We start from the raw sequence: 18,521 nt of genomic DNA on the forward strand, positions 1-18,521 counted from the left end.
AAACTTGGTGCTTGGACTAAGCTCAGCTAAGACACACCTACTTAACAGCATCCAACTTCACCTTGTACAAGATGCTCCTACATGCAGCACCCACATGAGCTTAAGCAAGCAGTAAGAGAATAGAAAGTGAACCTCTGAACTTGGAGCCCAAGAAATTCTAATCAAAACAAACTGTATTCAAGCCAAGGCTGACAACAAGATTTGGCTCTGCACACCAAGGCAACAAAGCTGACACACTCAAAACATTAACTTGTTTCACAGCATCACAGAATGGTTTGGGCTGGAAGGGACTGAGGGACTGCAGTGACCATCCAGTTCCAGCCCCCTGCCATGGACAGGAACCCTTCCACTAGACCAGGCCTTGAACACTTCCAGGGATGAGGCATCCATAACTTCTCTGGGCAACCTGTGCCAGTACTTCAGTACAGGAAATAATTTCTTCCTAACATCTACTCTAAATCTGCTCTCAGTTTAAAGCCATTCTCCCTGTCCCCTCACTACATGCCTTTGCCATAAGTCCCTCTCCTGCTTTCCTGTGAGCCCCCTCTCAATACCAGGAGGGTTCTCTGGTCTCCCCACTGCCTCTTCCAGGCTGAACAGCCCCAAGCCTGGCAGTGTGTCTTCAGAGGAGAGGTGCTTCCACATGGAGTAACTTGCCAAAAGACTTAAATAAAAAAGGAAACCCTTTACATTAAAGGACTGTCTTGCCTCAAAGCAGTAACTGCTGAAAGCCAGGTCCTGAAAAGGAACTGAGAGCAGCAGTGTCTTTCTCCAAAAGACATTCACCTGCCAGTAATTTTTGGGACATGTAACAGTCAGACGGTGCACCCCTGGCTACTTCCAGCACATGGTATTTTCTCACAAATAATGGAGAGGTCAGGCCTTCAGATCACACACTTAGTTCTGGCTACCAGGTGGAATAAAGAGTTTCAGCTCCTGTTCTGAAGAGGTGTTTTGCTCATGTGACAGTAAACAGAGACAAACCCAAATACACAGCACCCAGTCGATGCCTTACATAAAAACCCACCAAATGTCAGGACAATTAACTGAGCTCCTCTCAGGGAGCTGTGGCCCTGCTGTCAGGCTTTTCCATAGGTGCACATCTCAGGCTGCTACCCAAGGCAAAGTGCTGAGCAAGACTGGGCCTCTCATCCTGTACAGCCATTCCTTCACTCAGGAGCTTTCACTGATATCAAAATACATCCTCAAGGATATTCAGTGTATCTCAGTGACAGAATGAAGAGGGACATAAATGTACAGCCCCTAAAATTCTATTATTTAAATTACTGGTCTAAACATTTCCCAGCAATGAAGAAACTACATTCAAGACACTGGTAAGTAGATAAATAAAATGGGTTTTTATGGTGGGAGATGAAAATTTTAGTTGTGACAGTAAAAAACCCAGACTTTTCAAGAACAGAATCCAGTAAATATAAAAACCACTGGTATATGCACACACTGGAACCTAAGAAAAGCAAACTTACTAAGTGACTTGTATCTAGTAAATGCAAAAATCTATTTTAAAATGCCTAGATGTTTTGAACCATGACTTTCCCTTACTATAAAGCCCTTTTCTCAAATTCCCTATGAAACATGCAAAGAAGTGGGAAAGACTTCCTTTTACCTTGTATTAATAGAACAAGCTACAGCAAGAAACACCTTCAAAACTAAAACAACAAAAAATATCAAAGAAATTCAGTATGTCATTTGTTTCAGTCAGACCAAATTCACACTGTTATATTTTTTCCAACTAGGCTATAATTTATTTATGCACAAAGCTGTCCTTCTGCAACCCAAAAAACCATGTTCTTGGCAATAGAGCTAATTAGGATTGAGTTGATACTTCAGGTCCAACTGCAAACCCAGTCCTTTTCGGGCAGTTGTAGAACAGTTCAGGCAAGGACAAGGAATACATTCACAGTTGGTAATTTATCATCTGTGGAGTAATTGTTATTGTATCATTATATTTATCACTACTTCAAGAAAATAGTATGTCTAAAGTTTGCACTGAAGATGGATTAAATGCACTTAGTCTCTTACTTCTGATGATTAAATCCATAGTTTGGTCCTGGATTCACTCAATTCAAAAATGGATGTGACAGCTACACCTCTGCAAGCTACAGAGCAAAGTTCACCACCCAATAAACTTGAGCACAAAACAGTCCCAGGGTTCTGGGAATGCATTCAGCATCCTCCCTTTCCACTTGGTACAAAGAACACTTTTACTGCATATGTTACCCTTTATCATTTGTGCTTTAGGAGTTGTGTTTAAAGCTGGTTTCTCTGTATGTACATTACTTTTAATTGAGAGTGTATCTATATATAGGTGGTAGTGGCTTTCCTTAGCTCTGTGTGCTAATTCAAGCAAATGTTTTATTGCATCACAAGTTAAAATACCTGCAAAAAACACAACTTAGATATATTGGTTCTGTTCTTGTAGTCCACAGCTTAAAAGATCCTAGCTTGAGTAATGCCTTACTGTATTTATAATTTGTGGCTACAGAACCAAGGAGAAGATACCATGTCATGTGTAGGAAATGCTGCACCTCTTCTGAAAAGCTGGAGGAAAAGGTAGGTTCTCCTGCTCTTCCTGATTTTGTTTGTGTGCCTGATTGGCAGTTCTGATTTTTTTTTTTTTTTTCTGAAAGGAAAGTGCCAGTTAAAAGTACAGTCTGTGTAGTTCTTGTCTGCCGATTTCTCAGTTCTTTTTCTTCTTTGATAAGCCCAAAAGTCAAAGAGAATAGAAACAGCAATCTTAAAAGGAAATCTTTATTCCCTAACTGCAAGGGAGTAGATAAATAGTTGCAAACCCCAGAACAGCCAGGCTACCTTGGCAATGGATGGTCTCTCACATTCTCTAATGGGCTCAGATATTTGATTCATCCCATTGCACCCTCATCTCACTGGGAAAGCAAATTGGTGGGGAGGGAGAACTTTTTGGCTACTTGCTTTTTTTTCTAGATGTAAAAGGCTGTAAAAGTTAGTTCTGTGACCAAAATTACATGTTTATATTAAAAAGACAGTGCTAAGATTTATTCTTTCTGCAAACATACAATTGTGGTGTTCACAGGCAGTTGCTTTTGTAAAATAACTTTGCTTTCTGCCATGTTCACCAATACATACAAAGTTTTCTGTATGTGCTTTTTTCCTAGGTAAATGACCTGACACACTTGGCTGTGTTAGTACACATTTTATTGTGCCAAGCTTACCAGATAACTCTCATTACTCTGTGATGTGCCATGTGGAAGATTTATTAGTAATTTTATAGTTTTATCTATGTAATTGGTAATATATTAACAGTATGAAATTGTGAATTGCTAGGTGAAGGGTTTAGCCAGGAAATGTACTCCTGCTTGTTAAAATCATGTTTATCATTCTGATTTCACTCCGTAAAGGTTCATTTTTTAAAACTCTGGTTTTTTCCTGTTAATTTAACCAGTCAAATGTGTTACAAGGTAGTACAGAAATTTAGGTAGTCTCTAACATCTTTTGATTCTCCTCCTCTACTCTGCTCTGCTGAGACCCCACTGGGAGTGCTGTGTACAGTCCTGGTGTCCCCAATATAAGGACATGGAACTGTTGGAGCAAGTCCAGAGGAGGCCACAAAAAGTTGATAAGAGCAATGGAACATTTCCCTAATCAAGACAGGCTGAGAAAGTTGGGGCAGGTCAGCCTGGAGAAGAGCAGGTTGAGTGGAGATCTCACAGCAACTTTCCAGTATCTGAAGGGGATCTACAGGGAAACTGGAGAGAAACTCTTCATCAGGAATGGCAGTGACAGGAAAAGGACTAATGTGCATGAACTGAAAGAGGGGAAATTTAGGTTAAATATTAGGAAGAATTTTTTTAGTTTGAGGATGGTGAGACACTGGTACACTGTCCAGGGAGGTTGTGGATGCCCAAGCCTGGCACTGTTCAAGGCTCCTTTCTTTTTTCATCATCAAATGCTCGGACCTTTAACTTGGTAAAAATGTTGGGGTTTGTATCAAATATTGTGAGGGCTGTGGTGAAGCCACTGACAGTGCACACCCCAAACTTCAGCTCTCCAATTTATGCAGGAAGATTTTATTGTTATTTTAGGTTGCATTAGCTTCTATAATGTCTCTCTCAAAGTCAGGTCCTACTGTTAACTAGAGAAGAACATGGGTCTTGTAAATTCCAAAAGACATCCACAGAATATCTCACTTCTTTTTATGAGAGGGGCTCAAACCCTTCATAACTGTTAAGAACTTTTGTACCCCAGCTCTAGCAGAGGATAAACAGAAGATAAACCTCTAAAACTCCCTTGGATGTTGTTTTCTTCTTTCGCTGCAGAGCTCCCAGAGAAAGCTCAGATTTTCTTAAACAATTTCGTAGGCAGGATTGATGAAGCTAAAATTATGAGATATCTACTTCCCCCTCCAATTACAGGAATATTTAAGAATAGAATTATATTGTTCATCTGCATGGGACCTCCAATGATCATCTAGTCCAACTGCCTCAGCATTACAGATAATACTAACTGCAGACAAAAATCAAAAAGTTAATTAGAAAAGTTTAAATCAAAACACTCCCTTTGAAGTACTAGAGCCACTTAATACTGTTCACAACTCCAATTCTTCCTACAGAACAGAGTATAAAAAGGAAATAACCCTTCCACATTGCCTTCTTGGAAGACTGTGCCAAACCATACTGAGGTCCAAATCCTCACTCATGTTCAGTGCCATTCCCAGCCTTGGTTTCTTCCTGAGACACATAAACACATTGTGGATTCTGTAATTTCTGAAGAGATTCATGCATTTTACCAGGCCACTGCTAAGTGCTGAATGGCTTTTGCTACCTTCATTCTTTCTCAGGTGTGTGAAGGGAAGGATAATGGCATCTTGCAGCTTGAAAACATGGCCTTATTTATAGTATATATACTGCACTTAAGGCTTTGCAAAACTCAGGACCATAAATATTTGAAATGTTGGCTAAAGTCATTCAGTCGGTAAATTAGGGATATTACTACAACGTTATTTTTACATGTTACTTGTGCACTATTTCTTAGACCCTGCTTATGCACAGCACCTGATGTGTCACTGTGGTGTGCAGCACCTGAAGTCAATACTGCAGCTGGACTGTAAAGATTCTGGTAGATAAGTGGAGTTTAAAACTGACCTGCAAAAGTCAGGCTCAGCCTCTCTGGCTCCCTTCATGTTCCCAATGGAAAACTTAATGGCTTCTCTAAACTATGTCAAACACTGTACTGAAGAAAATTAATTAATCAGTAGTAGTCTCTATGTCTAATATGCTGTGACATTATCAACACATTATGGAAATTTTGACACAAAGTATAAAATCAACACAATTTACTGCTTGGTTAATTGTAAATAATTAAAGTATGATACAGCACCTAACACAGGTATTATGCTGGAAGCAGATTACATTCTTGAATCATGACAAAAATAACTTTGCAAAATACCTAGATATTTTAAATGCTTTAAATTCAAATATCTAAGCATTCTTGTTACTGTACTAGCTTTAATTTCACTTTTTTTAAAACTCTGCTTTTCACGTAATGTTCAATCACCACAAACTAAGCACAAGAATCCAAACTCCACCATCATCATTGTCAAATATAATTCAAATATCTCTAATACAGAAGAAAGTGACACCAGCATTAAAATTCATTTTTCAATAAGCTTCTTCATAACTGTTTAACAAACTTAGCCAAACTTCCAACCAGTTTCAACGTACCAACTGCCTACTCAGCCTGGCGATTTTTGTACAGTTCCATGCCAGAGAACTGCAAGTAAACATTTTGACATTTTCTGCTGCCTTACAACCATTTCAGTCAGAAGATACTTTGCCTGAAAAATCAAGCTTGCACAAGCTCCCTAGAGGTGTTACAAGATGATAGCTCATGTCTTTTAATACTGTCTGCCCTAAACGTGCTCCATTCCAACCAAACTCATACAAGCCCATGTTCCCAGGCAGACTGAATGCTCCAGAAATCCCTGAGAACTGTCCACCTGCTCCACAGAACTCGGGTAACAACTCCCCTTAAAAACCTTGGCCTCTCTATAGGGAAGTAAGAAGAGGCAACAGAACAGCAGTTTTGTCTTCTGTCTTCCTATTCCTTCTGCCAACACAATGAAGGCTGTAGCTTGATATAAATGCAAAAAGATAAATAACAGAGGAGGTTGGAAAGGAACAAAAAGCCCCAAGAAAGTACACTAAGAACAAAGCAGGGTGGGAAATAGAAGAATTATTTTCACTGTTCACTCCCCCCCACAGAACCAAGGAGTGACACCACTGTCCCAGAAACACAGCATTCCTGTATCCATAAAGCCTATTAAAAAGCATGTCACAACCTTCTTTACTGAGAAATGCAGGAGAAAACAATCAACTATTATCACATCCTAAGGACTGAGGATGTGTTTAAGAATTCTGTTGCAGCTATCTGAAAACCAGAAAGTCACTCAAAAAAGCCACAATCCACCACACACAAAATAAAAAGTCTGTAACACACACTGCTGCTGTTTTCCCTGGACTGAAATAATCCCATAAACTGACAATCCCATAAAACCCCCTTGCTAAAGAGCCCTCCCTTCAGTCACAAAACAGCCTACAAAGATCCCACTTCTGAGCTGAGCCTACCAACAGGCCAGGAGAGACAAGGGGAAACACTGGACCTGTTCTTCTCAGGGACAGGGCTTAAACCAGCACCACGTGAGTGACAGAACTCTCCTAAGGTGGTTTTGCCACCACAGCGTGTCCATGGATCTATTCTGCTTCCACTGCTGGAATCTCAGTGGGAAACAGAAATCTCATCCCCCAGCACAAGTATTAAACCCTGGTAAATTCTAGAAAGTCAGTCTCATTGTATTTCTGCAAGTGGACAAGCCTTAGCTCAGTGTAAAGCCTCTCAGTCTGTTTGAGATCAGGGAAGTCTCCACTGTGACAAGAAGAGAAGGAGGGTGATCCTGCTGGCTTCCATCCTAAGCACTTTTTCACCACTAAGGAATCAGCCCTTGCATCACCACATCACCAGCCAGATCAAGAAGCCAATGTGGCTGAAAGGTTACTGGAGGATCGGAATAAAATCATTCTGGTTTTCAGCTGCAGCATATGCCATATGAACACTAACAATGGCAGGAGAAACAGGAAGAACACATTACCATGAACAGAACCAACTCTTTCAGCATCACTGCAAATCTCTCATGAAATTACACCCTAGAAGAGGAGGGAAAGTGAAGGAAAACAAATATAGATCATTACAATTAGCACATATTTAACTAATATATAACCAAGGTTCAAGTACATTACAGCACAAATGAGTCTTTACAATACAGAACAGTCATAAAGACCAAAATTCTTCCCAAGCATAATGGATATCACAGGAAAATGCACACAGAAAGCTGTGCAGGAGATGATAAATGCCTGGAATGTCAGTCCACCAACAGCACAAGTTCAGTCATGAAAGAAATATTAAGCAGCCACAGCAAATAATGCCAAGTGCAAGAAGTCTGAGAAGGTGAAGGCAACAAAGTGTCCTGGAAATTATTATAAAGCCAGTGGAATACTCAGCAGATCACAATGAGTCAGGAAAATTAGTTGGCAGTAATACTTTGAATAATCTCACTACAAGCAGACAACTTAATGATGAAGCTACAGCAAGTAACACAGAAGTTGTAAAACACAGAAAGTGGCAAAAATTTTACTTCTGATGTCAAAAAAAAAAAAAAAAAAGAAGCCAGAGTTATAAAACTTTAAGCAAAACTCTACAATTCAAACATTACCTGGAAACTCAGGTTAAAAAAATGGAACTAGAGATGACAGAGCTTGAGTAGCTGAGTACAACAGCCACATCCACTGTGACAGTCAACACCTTATGACTTTTTCACAAGTTTTCATTTAACAAAATTTTGTGTCTGCATGAGAGACAGACACAACATGCTCTCTGTATTTGTCAAAGGCTCAATTTGTCATTTTGCTCCCACCTAATTGGAATTTTCAGAGTAATCTGGTTTCCACTGTAATTTCATTTCCATCAAACCAAGTCTCCTGGGTAAACAGTAATCAACTGAGGCACCAGGAAAAAAATTGTCCATACCTTATTTGTCACAGAAGTTTAATCATGTCTAATAAGGAAAGAAATAGAACTTCAGAAATCAAAGGGACATCTCTGGCTTATAAGGCAGCTATATAGAACTCCTCAAAGTTAATTCTGTGTCTTGTTCGAAAATATTGCTGGAGAGCACACCAGCCTTTTTCAGATTAACCTTTTTGTCCTCTTCTCATTCTTCTGGGCATTGAGAGAAAGAGAAAACTGAGAAAGAGTGAGGAGATACAACAGTAACTTAAGCCAACAAAACTGTGTAACACCTGAATACTTAACAAAAATCCACTGAAAAGTTATGACAAGAGGTAAGTTTGAAGTTTACAGACTCTGTCTCAGTTCTTCATCAATAACACAAAGACAACAGAAGCTTTTTGATTAATGATTGGGTAACGAACAGGAAGAGAATGGAAAGAACTTAAAGAACCTATCGAGTTTAACAGAGGAATAATTCTACTCAGTATTTACACTGATGTCACACAGGCATTTACAGAAAGAATTGAAGATAAAATACCGAATGACAATCCAATTCCATCTGACTGAATGAGCCGAGGATCCAATGGGAGGAAGAGTTCCTAACTAAGGGCAGTGGGGGAGGGAAACCACTGGTTTAATGACAAGCTTCACTCTCCTATTTCCCCATTTCCCATGTTTATGTAAACATAGAGGAACCTGAAGTTCAAGACCAAGTGCAAGGTCCCACATAAGGGTTAGAGCAATCCCAAAGACAAGCACAGGCAGGTGAAGGATGGAATAAGAGCAGCTTTTAGGAGAAGGACTTGGGGGTGTTGGGGGACAAGAAGCACAACATGACCCATGCAATGTGCACTCACAGCCCAGAAAGCCAAACGTGTCCTGGGCTGTGTTCAAAGCCGTGTGGGCAGCAGGGTGAAGGAGGGGAGTTTGTCCCTACTCTGCTCTGGTGACATCCCACCCACAGAGCTGTGTCCAGCCTTAAGGTCCCCAGCACAAGGAAGACATGGACCTGCTGGAGTGGGCCCAGAGGAGATCACAGGAAAAGGAGCAGGGGACCAGAGCAGCTCTGCCATAAAGACAGGCCGAGAGAGCTGGGGCTGTTCAGCCCAGAGAAGAGAAGGCTCTGGGGAGACCTTAGAGCACTTTCCAGTTCATAAAGGGGACTTAGAAAAAAGCTGTAGAGGGATTTCTGACAGGGGCAGGAAAAGGGGGAAAGGCTTTAAGCTGGAAGAGGGCAGGGTTATACGAGAGGCTAGGAAGAAAATCTTTACTGTGAAGGTGGTGAAGCACCCAAACAGGTTGCCCAGAGTTGTGAGTGTCACATTGTTGGAAGTGTTCAAGGCCAGGTTGGATCACAGGATGCACTACCATCTCCCTAAACGGTTCTTAAATGCTTATTAAATGCTTATATAGACCATGATTCAGAATTTTTTCCCCAAGGCTCTTTACATCATTTCTTTTTCAACACACACAATTTTAAAGTAACTTCATGGAGCCATTTGACAATTTGGCCAAAAAAATTAATAACAGACACATTTTTAAAAATAACCTTTTAGTTCTGTTGAGAAATTCACTCTGAAATACAAACCTCAAGTCCTGATGAAATAACATGAAAAAAACAAACTTTTCACTTACATCAACCTCATATTTACAAATGCAGCAAAGCAAAGCAAACACTCAACTGATTCTGTGCACCCTGTGACAAGCTGCTGTCTGTAATGCAGATATTTCCTTATTCCCAGCTAGAAAGTGTCTCTAAAGCATAGACCCAGCATCACCAATCCTTTCCAATGAGGAAAGAGAACATTTGCTCTTCAGCAGAGCCAAGACAACTCTCATTGAAAGCAGATTACTAACACCTGACCAAACAGGCAAGTAGGAGCAAACTACAAAAATTTTAACAATTTTTTTTTATTATTAAGAGAAAATCATCACAAAAATCATGAAAGTATCTTAAGAGTAAACAAACACTTTGGCAGCCTATGTAAGAAACAAAGTTTTTTACACCTACAGAAATATATCTCCAAAGTAACTTCTTCACAATTCCTATCAAAGGAAAAATCATTGCAATCAAACTGTTTAAATGTCAACACAGTTGTTCAGGCTTCTGCCTCTCCCCTCCATTTCTGAAACAAAGTTCTAGGACAAGAACTTAAACTGAAGAAACACACTAGAGAAACTGATTATGACAAATACATGGAATAAAGAATTCTAGTGGACAACTGCAATTTAGAACTTAAGTGACATACAATGATAAACTCACATTTAAAGCAAATTTTGCTGTTAGACTAACTGAAAGTAGAACTAAAGGGTTAGTCTTCATTTTAAGCATAAACTACTACCTATTTATTGTATTTTCACACCCACAAAGACCTGCAGTGACTCATCAACACTGCCAAATGCTCAAACTGTGTTTCAGGTGTAGCACAGTGGAAGCACAGACCTGAAAGCACAAAGCAGGAGAGATTTTGATCCTCTGCTCTCAGCTGCTGAGTTACTCACTGCTGGCCTAAATAATGACCATAACCTGCCCAACTCCTCAGCCTTGGGGTGATATCTGTACCTGGGTAAATGTGACACAAACAATACACTGAGTATCAGTACAATGTCAGCTTCAGAAAAACATGGTCTTCTGAAGTTCCATCTAAGGATCAACCAATACATTGCAGTGGAACCTTCAAATTAAACCCTGATATTGGCTTTTACCTGCCGACAATGAAACTAAACTAACCACTATCCTCCTCCAGCTGCCTCCAGGTAACATATCACCAGTTCTACTGGTCCTAAATATTCATACCATTATCAGGAAAGTGACAGAAAATAAAAGGAACATTCATGACAGGATGAATTACCCAACCTTCCTTCATCTAGTCAAAAATCTCAGAATGGTGCAGGTAAGTGGAAAATTCCAGTCATACACCTGTTAACCAGAGGCTGGGGCTGATTGGAGTTTTTTCACTACAAATCAGCTTACAGCAAGGTTTCCCAACCACTGAACTCACTGATCATCTCACTGGACATCATTCAACTGATGGCTGCTGCATCCATTCAAAAACAACAACAACAACAAACCACTCATTTTTCCAACCCTATACATGGAAGGAAAGGGAAAAAAAAAAAAAAAAAAGGCTTCCCAAATGGCACAAAGGGAATTCATGTTCTCAGCTCCATCTTCACTAGACATGTAACAAACTGTCAACCACAGCAACCTGGCTGAACTGTTATAAGAACACAAACTGTAAGAATTTTCAGGTTGTGTTCTTGCTTAATTACCAAAACTATCACAAAGACATTGTGACACAGCAAGAGAACTGTAAAGCACTTCAGAAATCTGACATTACCACCTCACCTAAGGAAAAAAGTCAGCCCATCACCCTAAAAAAAGTCCCAGTGCATGAGCGTGTGCACACGTGTCTGTATAAACACCACTACGAGCATTCAAGGAAAAGCACCTGGGATTTTAAGGTCCCACTGTGGTTAATAAAACACTGTCTGAGAGCTGTGCAAAACTAGAACCTGAAACTGTAAAACCAGCCACTTGAACTCTATGTTCAAGCTGCAGAGGATTTATGTCACAATTTAAGATTTAAAAAAAGGAAATCCTCACAGCTAAAGGGTTCAGGAAAACACACTAAAAGAAAACATCCGAAATTATCAAACAATTAACATTTTATTTCTAAATCAAAAATCTACAAAGTCTAAAATAAAGCTTAAGTTACAGTTTGATGTTTTAGTTTATCAAAATTTTAGTATTTCACCCACCTATTCACCTAAAAATTAAGTTAAATAGATACATCTTTCTCATTTAACCTTCAAATTCATGGACTTGTCCAGTCGAAATTTACTAAAACAACACACTGAAGTAGTCTATTGCTAAAACAACAGAAAAACAAACAACTGAAGGCTCATTTACCAAGATGGGAGTGTTTTGACAACAATGTCCATTCCTATCTTATATTAAAAAAGAGACTTTTCTTCTCCTGTCAAATTGATTTCTGGACAAGAAAAGTGAAGTTCCACCCACAGCCAAGACAGGCCTGTCCCCACTGTCCCACACCAGTGTCAGTGAGAACACTCATCCAACCCAATAAACCTCTCTGGTAACAGTGAGATCACAACTGACATCACCACTCACTTTTCTTACTGAACACATTTCTAAACAATCTTTTTTTTCCTTCTTTCATTATTTCATGTTGTTACAGCTAAGACCACCCTAACACAAACTCAAACCCTTTCCTCTTCCCCACCTAGTCCTGCTGAAGCTTGAGAAAAGGTTCAGCAGCAATTAAATGACTTAAGGACTGAACCCTATGAAATTTGGAATGTGCACGTTTCTGTCATTCCATGTTGCCATTGGACTGTTACAAAAAAGTACTACTTGTCTTAAAGGCTCTTCTTCTAGGGACAATTTTCTGTTACTTCAGTTTGGGGTAATTTACATGAAAGCCTAATGAAAAGACAGCCCTGAAGTTCCCTCCACATACTTTTCATTACTTTGAAGCAGTCATTTGAACACTTCTGTTAAAAAAAAAAAAGTCTTTTGCAATTTGTAACAGAGAGGATATGAGGAAACTCACACAACAAGGATGTCTTGCCTTCAACACAGTCTTGAATCTCGGCTTAAAAACAGAATTTGGGAAAAAAAAGCACATCTCTAAGGAATGATGCAATGTGGAATTCCCCTCTTCTGAGTAAACCCACAGCTAAATGGTAACTACCAAACAGCAGAATTTGCTGAAATGTCCATGCAAAGATCTAAATGCAAAAAAATCACATTTTTCTGTTGGCAGTTACATGTGTAAGGAAAACTAAGTCACTAAACAGGGTTACACAGTGGTTTTGTAAGCAGATCAAGGATGCTACAAATAAAAGCTTCATTCCTGCAACACACAGCAACATTCCTGACAGTTCCTGAGAGTTCCCCATTACTTCCAAAGCATCTTCAACCTGACTTCATGAAAAAGAGTTGCTAATACCAGCATTCAAAATACACCTGGATCTTAAATCTACATCCCACAGATCTCTTTCAGAGCTGTACTGACACAAAGTTAACCAAAAGCAATTCTCATAGTCAACAGTAACTAATCCTTTAAGAAAGCCATATATCAACAATGTTCTTTTAAAAAGCAACTTGGAGACACACCTATATCCCAGTGGTTCTTATTTCCATTATAATTTTTATTTGAAAACACGTCAACAACAACTCACAACCAAAAAGCCTTAATAATAAGCAGACTGGATTCAACTCTCAAAATAAAATGAGTAACTAATTAGTAGCTTCTTATAAAACAAAGCAAATATTAGAAAATTCACAACAGAAAATGCAGAAGAATCTGGTTGTGATGTTAAGCTCCCTCAAGAAAACAAAAACAAAAATCAAAAGAGAAGCAAACAGATTTAATATTAAGTCACAACTGGTTGCTTTAAGACCTTATTTACTTTCTTCCCATCCTCCACAGTGAGGACAGTTATTAACAGCTCTCCTGCAATGTTAGCAACACCCCATTTTAAATTACTTTACCAAACCAGACCTCCAGAACGTGCTCAAGGCACCAATGGGCTCAGGTGAGCACTGTCATGTATCAGAAAGGCAGCAGTTGACATTTTGAGGGTGCAAGGTAAAGACAGAACAGTTTCTGCCCTGTCTTTCTACTGAAGACTCTAAACAAAATATTGAAATCCCCAAGAGCAGAGGAAACCTCTGTTAACCATATTCCCAGTCATGTTCTAGCCTTAAGCATAAGAGAACCAGCCAATACAACATAACTGCTCTAAAAAGGGAACTCATAATGAGTTATGGTTTCATAATAAGAGTGTGAGAACTTTCAGATGTTCCTACATTAGTAAGAGAACAAAAAACTAGATTTAATACATGGAAAAACGTCACTGTGTTTTTCTGACACAGAATCTAAAGTAGTTCAAACTTCCCAGATAGAAAATTCAAGTCTCACTGCATGTGCTAATAGAAGACCTTCCTTGTCTCCTTTGCCTCTGCTATGGAATATCAGAACAAGGCTCAGCTATGTTAAAAAATAAAAGTAATGTTGTGTTTGACAGATCACAGATAACATGTGTGATATGGACAAACCTACAGGAACAGCACACAGTGCTGCCAGCTTTGCAAAAGACAAGGACTGCAATGAATGACAGACATTACCAAACCGTGTTCCCAAAACATGGCCTGAAGTACAGCTTTAAACTTCAAATTCTGATTTTAAACAGGGTGATATGGATAATAAAACTGGGTGCAGCTGCACAGAGCTTGAAGAGAAGATACATCCACATAAAAAACCTTAAGGTACCTGCACAAGAGAAACCATGACCACGTGTTCAGATCACTGTCAATGCTCACAACCCAACAAACAACTGTCCACAGCACACAAAAGCCTCCACATGTACAACTTTGCAAATGAACACAAAATCCTGCAAAGTTTCTTACATTTTCACTCTGGTCTCTGCAAGGGCTGGATAAGCAAGGCTCTGGGGACTACAAGAGAAAGAATTAAAGTAAGTACTATAGTTTCAAGGGTTTTGCAGGGTTTGGATTGTCTTTAAAAAAAATAAAATCCTGCTTTAAGTTAAAAACAGTAAGGGACACCTTTGATTCATTTACTTCACATATGAGGCTATCCTGATCTGGTTGTTTTCAAAATATACCTATTTTTAATCTCTTGGAATAGATGAAACAGTATTTCTTCTTTTAAAAAAAGTGAGTAAATACATATACAGACACACACACATATATATATATACACATATACAGATACACCTCTGCACTCAGAGTACTGCCTAACACAAAAGTACTTTCCATTCAAATATCTGAAATAAGTTCAGAACTTGTCTAAACCAAAGCAGGAAGGGCAGAAATACTTTCCATGGAATTTAATATATTTTCAATACACACCTGACAGAAACAGAACTTCAAAGCCATTTAAAAATAAATTGTTCAAACTAATAAATAAATTAATTCCTACCCATTCTTACCCAAGGCTGTATTCATACTGGAAGGTCCTAAACTAATTTCAATTTCAAATATAAGATGTCTTAGAACAAAGGTATTACAGGTACCTTTATTTTCTCAGAAGCCTATTTAATTTTGCAAAATAAACACTAATCACTATTTTAGTTTATTTTGAGTCTCTCATCTATGAATTTCAGCGTATTAATAAAATGCATAAACCTAAAAGTGTGCCTTCAGAACACAGAGTAGTTGCACTGGTCTGTTTCTGAGTACAAAGGCACCACAATGTGGGGAATACAATGTTTATGTAAGGGTGACAGTGTTCCACAGAGACCAAAAACTGTTTTGCTACCACTGTCTTTATTGATTACCACCTCCAGATGTAGACTTCCTGTCAATTCCACGGGCAGAGACATTGCCACAAAGGCAAATTCTGCAAGACTTGAAGCAGCAGCCAGGCAAGATTAAGACAGAAGCTTCCCAAAAGAAACACCCTGAAGACAAACTACACAAAAGGAAAGTGTAAGACCCACTGGAGAGGGAAAAGTTACTATGATACAATTTTACGTTTATTTCTGGATAAGTCCTTCCCCATAAACATGCTGATAATTTGAGTTTCATCCACTGCAGCTTTATGATTATGTTTTTGGGTTTTATACACAGCTATCATTAAGCATCACTGTTGTCTGGGGTATTGCAACAGAATAATCAATCCATGTATTCCATATGCCTCCCTGAAATTCTTGGTATCAGCTACTGTAGTTTGTTGGTTCAAAGAATAAACATTACTTCAACTCCAAGAATCAAAAGCATTATTTTAGAAAACTAAACAAAAAAAGCCCAAGCAAACAAACAAACCAACTCCCCCGTGTATGACTTGGGTTTTGCTGAAATAAATATGCAACTTGATTAGCAACATTTTTGATGGGGAGGCCAGACAATTTCTCAAGTAAAATATGAAAAATAAAAAAATCCCAAGTCCAATATGAATAATAAAGTTATCTGCTTACAGCTTTCAGTCGCTCATAAATCTTTCTTAGTAGGGACACTGTTTCTATGCTATAATCAATTAAGGTCAATCCCCCAAACACCCATCAATAGCCCCTTCCTAAATGTAACAATTTTACCACCCATTTGTGAGACATCTGAGCAGCAGCTGAAAAGCACAGGTTAGGTGGTCTGTCACAGCAAGTGTTGCCACAAGTATACCCAGGAATGCATAACAGTATCTCGATTCAACAACTTTTTATAAAAATCCAGGCCTCAGTTCGGCAAGTAGGTCAGCAGAGGCAGGGCCTTGTGCTGGCTCGGGGCGTGAGGCTCCAGAGGGTCTCGGGGCTGATACAAACGCCCAGCGATAGCAACACAAGTGCAGAACTGCGAATATAAACCGAGTTGTACAGATAACACGAAAACAGCTGAGACAGACACAATATGTCTGCAGCGAGCCTGGGAGTCCTTTGAACATTTAATTAGAACAATTCTTTTCTGAAAGGTTCTTTTTTTCTTTCCTGTACAGTTACGAGCTACTGCAAATCTTCAAAATACCCAGCTGGACTTCTGAAGGAGCAAAATGAAAATTAAATATGGCATCTTAAAAAACTACCCCAACGTTTCTGGATGCCTCTACAAGAAAGAAATCACTCAAGAACAAAATAAGTCATTTTCAAAAGCCATTCCCACTGTACACAAACAAAGCTGCACAAAGTGTGACGGCACACGTTAACACAGCGGTAACCAACACACAAAAACCCCAATAACCCATCCTGCCGGTGAAACCCCGTTTTCTCGAGGACAATAACAGAGAGGATCTGCGGCCAAACTACAAGCGACTACCCCTGCCGCACACGTCGGGCAAGGCGAGAGGGCTGTCCTGCCTAAAATAAATCGCTACAGACAAGCCCTAAGACACAACTCCGAGGAGAAGCGGCGCGGTGAACTACAGGAATCAGATGAAAAAGCCACGAACGTTTTTCGTACATGGAAGCCGGGCCGAGACCAGAGGAGTGGCCTACGTGTTAACAGTGTTTACAGCGGGCGTGAACGAGCTGCTGCTGGTGGATTTCATTGAGACCGACGGGAAAGCGCCTCGGCAGGGCCTGATTTCCAGGCGTCGCCCGGGCCTACGCGGCCCCAATCACTCCACCTCAGTAATGGCGTTCGGGGCGAAGGGAAGCGAGAACCAGGGGAGGAGATGCCGGTGCAGCGCTGCAGGGACGCTCCGGGCCCTCCTCACCGAGGGGGCCGGGCCGCAGGGCCCCCGGCGGGGCGGTCAGAGCCCCCCGAGGGCGCCGGGCGCTCCCCCCCGCCGGCAGCCGGGGATGAGGAGCCGTCAGCCATTTTCCCTCGCCCTCCAAAACACGGCGGTGCGGGGCCGACACGCCGGGGCTCCGAGGGAGGCGCTGCCGCCGCCTCACGCCCCGCGGGTCCCGGGGAGCTCCGTCCTCCCCCCCGGCCGCGCCCCGGCCCGCGGAGCCCCATCCCCGGGGAGCGCAAACAGCTGCCCCGGCCCCGCCCGGGCACCGCTCCGCACTCACCCGCGCACCGCTTCCCCTCGTCCCGCGGCGGCTGCTGCGGCGGCCCGGAGCCCTCCTGGGCGCTGCCTCATGCCCGGCGGCCGGCGGGGCACGGTCTCATGCCAGGCCGCGGCTCTGAGGGGGCGGCTCCGCTTCCCCCGGTTCCCACTCGGTTGCGCTGCGGCGGGAAGCGGGAGGGCAAATCCGGCGCCGCTGCCCGCGCTCCGGGTGCCGGCCCTGAGCGCTTCTCTCTCTCTGGGGCGTTTTTCCTGCGTCACCAGCTGCTGCCCGGCGGCGGCGGCGGCGGCGGCCCTGCCTGGGCTCGGGCTGGGGCTGGGCCGGGGCCTGCGCGCTCCGCTCCGCCCCGTCCGGGCACCGGGCGCACGCGGGGGGGGTGGGCGGACGCACGCCCGGGGCTCGGCCGGGCGGGGGCGGCGGGGCCGGGCCGGGCCGGGCAGCGGGAGCTCCGCGCTCGGGGCTCGGCGGTGCGGGGGAGGCGGCGCGGAGGGAGGCGGCGGCGGCTCCTCGCGCTCCCGGCGGCGGCGGCGCAGCCGCGTCTGGCGGGGCCCCGTGGGCAAGATGGCGGCGCCGGCAGCGCCTTCCGCACCCGGCCCAGCGCGGCGGCGGTTCGGCCACCCGAGCGCGGCGGTGACGCGCCGCCCGTGTGCCCGCCCGGGGCTGCCGCTCACGGCCGGACCCCCCCACCCCCCCTCCGTGTGTCGGTGTGCGGGGCGGGGGCGGCGGCGAGGGGCAGGACGGGCACCGTGAGGGACACACACACACACCACACACACAACACAGGCACGGCCGGCGGCGCGCGGGCGCGCGCGGGGCCTGCTCGGCGTCGGTTGGGGCGCGCGCGCGCTCTCCCATTGTGGCCCGCGCCGGGCCGGGCGCGCGCCGGGGCCCGGATGATGACGTCAGGGCGGTGACGATGGTGACGTCAGCGCGGCCGCCTCCCGCCGCGCCGGGGACGGGACCGGGAC

At 42.6% G+C, this 18,521-nt stretch overlaps 1 protein-coding gene across 2 annotated transcripts in view; it reads right to left on the reverse strand.

The window, feature by feature from the left end:
- USP9X (ubiquitin specific peptidase 9 X-linked) overlaps positions 1-17,854 on the reverse strand; it is a 97,142-nt gene extending 79,288 nt beyond the window's left edge. Inside the window, exon 1 of one of the 2 annotated variants that reach the window (XM_083855332.1) lies at positions 17,557-17,854. The gene's annotated coding sequence lies outside the window, so the exon portion shown is untranslated. The remainder of the gene's footprint in view (positions 1-17,556) is intronic. The other variant, XM_083855331.1, reaches the window with a different exon arrangement.
- Between the last annotated feature and the right edge of the window lie 667 nt (positions 17,855-18,521).

This window comes from Zosterops lateralis (assembly GCF_965231275.1).
Source record: "Zosterops lateralis genome assembly, chromosome: 2".
Classification (NCBI taxonomy): domain Eukaryota; kingdom Metazoa; phylum Chordata; class Aves; order Passeriformes; family Zosteropidae; genus Zosterops; species Zosterops lateralis.